This window comes from Amborella trichopoda, chromosome 1 (genome assembly GCF_054954075.1).
Source record: "Amborella trichopoda isolate Santa Cruz 75 chromosome 1, AtrichopodaSantaCruz75HAP2 v2.0, whole genome shotgun sequence".
In the NCBI taxonomy this organism is placed as follows: Eukaryota; Viridiplantae; Streptophyta; class Magnoliopsida; order Amborellales; family Amborellaceae; genus Amborella; species Amborella trichopoda.
Window position 1 is genome coordinate 53,771,420 of NC_142336.1, and position 4,075 is coordinate 53,775,494.

The 4,075-nt window shown below is 35.3% G+C and overlaps 1 long non-coding RNA gene across 1 annotated transcript; it reads right to left on the reverse strand.

Annotated features, from left to right (window-relative positions):
- Positions 1-422: 422 nt before the first annotated feature.
- LOC148783927 (uncharacterized) lies at positions 423-3,333 on the reverse strand. The gene is made up of 2 exons (XR_016044667.1): positions 2,992-3,333; positions 423-1,163 (listed from the first exon to the last, which is right to left on the reverse strand). It is a non-coding gene; the product is annotated as an uncharacterized LOC148783927 (long non-coding RNA).
- Positions 3,334-4,075: the final 742 nt, after the last annotated feature.

A 4,075-nucleotide genomic window follows, 5' to 3' on the forward strand; every position in this document is an offset into this window, starting at 1 on the left:
AATTTTCTCTCTCCAAACTTTAGGTAGTACTCTCTCTCCTCTTTAGATCTAAGCTAATTTTGGGGCTTAAAGTTTTAGTAGAGATTTTAAGGGGTAGTTACCTAGTTTGTCCGAAATCAACTATCCCTGTTCGAGATTGAAGCTAGACCACAGATCCGGCGCCATTGGATATGGTGACTCGGTGTGGGGTGTAAAAAGCCCGGTTGAGATAATCTCCGGCATCTTTTCTTTTATTTGTTAGTTCTTTTATTTTATATTCTTAAGCATACAATTAGGTTGTATGAATGGCATCAAGTAGTTGAGATTTATTTTACTGGTGTGTTATTTATTTTTTTGCAATTTATATTGCTTGTAATAAGACCATCTGTGAGTGATCTTGTTGCCAAAATTATAACGGGTAATTATTATTAAAAAAAATTGTATTTCCCCATAAAAAGATCACATAGGTCTTTCTTTCATAGCACAATTCGAATATTAGCAGGTTTAATGACATGACTGAATATTTCAGAGAAATCAATTCCAACAACTTGATTGTATCTTTTAGTAACTAATCTGACCTTAAGGCTCTCTAGAGTATCATCAGACTTGAATTTGGTCTTATAGATCCAACAACAACCAATAATATTCATACCAAGAAGACGTGGAACTCGCTCCCAAGTTGAGTTAATATGTAGGGCATCAATTTCTTCTTCCATCGCATGATGCCAACCTGGATGACCCAAGGCAAACTTAATGGTTTTAGATTTAGAAAGGATAGCTTCAAAAGTAGGAGCACTTGATATTGCTGTCATGGATAGGAGAATCCGAGGTCTTCGAGTACCATCTTGAGATCTTGTGACCATGTGATGGTGAGGATTCTCAGAGGCTGGTAAAGAATTAGATTGGTTGGTTTCTTGAGTGGCAACATTTTCATCATCGTGTGTTATATCGTTCTGGACATCTTGGGTTAGTATTGCAGTGGTGACATCTCCCTCTACAAGAGAAGTTGGAGAGCTATAATTAGGGATGGACAAAGAAGGACCTGAGGGACCAGATGCATCAAGGGCGTCCCATATGGGTGGTTCATGGGAACTGATGAATCAAAAGATGAAGAAGTATGTATGTCAAACTCATAACATTTTGACCAATCTGCATAGGTGGACAGCTCCCCCTGAACCTGAACACTATCAAACAAAAAATTGAGGTTAGCATAAGGACATATATTTTCATCAAATACAATATGTCTAGAGATATAAACTCGTCGTGTTGGTGGATGTGGACATTTGTAGCTCGTATGCTAGACACTATAGCCCAAGAATACATATGGAAGAGAACATGGACTAAATTTGTTTGTAGCATAATCACGAAGATATGGAAAACACCTACAACTAAATACTCGGGCGTGATGAGTAGTCTGGTAAGCATTCAAACAATAATGAGTATGGTGAATCCTTTTTTAAATTGGTAGAGGAAATTTTGTTGATAATAAATACTGCAGTATGAAAGGCTTCAACCCAAAAACGTTTAGGAATTCTTGCATGAAACATCATTATTGTAAGGCCCAATTCTACGATATTTCTATGTCTCTTTTCAGCTATTCTATTTTGCTCAGGGGTTCCTGGATATGATAATTGTTGCATCATTCCAATGAGAGATAAAATATTTCTTAGCAAATTTACCACCTCCATCACATTGAAAAACTCTAATTCTTTTATCAAACCTCCTTTCAACCATACGATGAAATTTCATAAATGCAACAAACAAATCAGATTTTTTGTTTCAAAGACTGGGGTATTTGAGTTGATTGTTGTATCTATGAAACTTGTTTGAACCTTTGTTGGAGGCATACCACGTCCCCCATTATTATTCTGCCATGTGTGAGCAAATCCATGCGCTCAAGAATTGAAAAACAGTTGACCACCAAAGTTGTGTTTCCCTCTACATCTATAATTTTTAGTACCTATGTTAGGTCTAAAATTTCTTTGTTGTCGAACAAGGGCTATATTCTGATTTGGATATGAGTATTCTTTAGAGCCATGAGGCTGATTTCTAATCTTATGGCTTTGAAGAAGTGGTATAATTTCATAATATGAAGGAATCGGATGCTTAAACATAGTGGTAGCAAAAGTCTCATATTTTGGATCAAGACCATTAAGAAGCCAAAATACCTTATTTTCATTTGGTACAGGCTTTTCAATAGCTACCTAATCGTCATATTTTGTGATTGAATTTGCAATGTATTCTGATAGGGTTGAATTCCATTTTTTGCAGAGTTGGAGTTGCTGGATAATTTGGAACTCTCTAGCTTGAGAATTACCTACATATGCATTTCCAAACTTCTGCAGAAGTCTGGAGGCGAACAACAAAGTTAAGACATTATTCTGATAATGTCCATGTGATTCAAGCTTTAAGAAACCAGTTGGACTTTAGCCATGATTTGTAGTCTGGGTTTTCGATTTCACTCTTACCATCAAGAGATGAAATCTTTTGACTTGGTGTAGGGCAATCACTATTAATAATTCCAAAAAGTTCCTGACTCTCAATGAGAGAGAGCATTTGAGTTTCTCATAACAAATAATTGCTCAATATCAATTTAATAGACACAAAATTTCCCACATTAAGGGTAAAGGATAAGGATGCTTGCTTGATGAAGATGAGTCGTCCATTAAAGAAGAGATATTGAGGTTTAGATGGGTCGTAAAAAAAAAAAATTTGCAAGAGAGAGTTGGTTTAGATGAACATGAGGGCGTTGAAGCTAGCAAAATAATGAAGACAAAAAGACAATGGTAATGAAAAGGGTATGATGATTAGAGTAAGAAAGAGAACAAATTTTCCTATAGAGAGAGAAAAGGTGGGCAAGGTGTGATGGGGTTAATGACATAAAAAAAAAGAAGAAGACGATCCAAAGAAGGTGTCATGGGGTTAATGTGAGGCTCAAATATGCATTTGCATATAAAGAGGGAGAGAGTTGGTGGCCTTTTGTGCAATGGGAAGAAAGAGTGAAGAACAAACAATGCCTCCTCGACTTGAAGACTAAGGTAGGCGTTAACCTTTGTGCAAAACGTTGAGTTCTTGCAAGCCGTCAACAATAGCAATAATAGGAGCCCTTCTTATGCTGTTGACGTGAGCTTTCGAAATAGCGTCGATATATACAACTGGTTTGGTTTTTCTCAAAGATTGCTATCAGGAATAATAGCTTAGAGGTGCTTGGTGAGGCGTGAATTTTAGATCGTACAAGAAAGAGACTTACTTCCGCAGAAAAACGGCCTCAATAAGAAGGATCACCTTTCCTCTTATACCATAAAGAATTTTAGAGAGAAATGAATTTTTTGATAAAATAATTGTGCCCTGTACAATTCTTGCGGTGGTTCTTTCATTGTATAATAATAGACATTTTCCTATCTTGTGACACGCAATATACATTTTCCTATCTTGTGACACGCAATATACATTTTCCTATCTTGTGACACGCAATATACGTTTTCCTATCTTGTTACATTCTCCTCTTAAAAGAAAAGAACAATGCACTTTTCTATCTTGTTTTGAATTTTGTTTCTGTTATATATAATGGTAATACAATGATGTAATTTACACTTTCTTATCTTGTTGAATCTTCCTATTTTGTTTCATTCACCTCTTGAAGGAAAGAGCAATCCACTTTCCTATTTTTTTTGAATTTTGTCTCTATTAACAAAAAGCTCGTGACCTAGCGTAATGAGGCATGCCAAGAGCACCTGCCCATTTCACATTTGATGTAAGAAATGGGGAGGTCATATAATACTGGTGTGGTTTTTATAACTTTGCAAACCTTAAACAATCCCATTAAGGTACATCTCCAAATTTTTTCATATACATGTAATTTTGGTGTAAAAAGTTCTTAGGATTATCTAAAAAACTATTTTCATATCTAATTATAAAATTTTAAACTACAAAAATGGTTAAAATCAAGTAGATCTAAAAACATATGAAAATCGCGAAAATGAACAGTCTAGATAATGTGTTGCAAGATGCACTATTTTTGGGACTAAAAATATTTTTTATATTCATACATCTCGATGTCGAGATGATCAATTAGAGGGTTGAAAAATATTAAAAC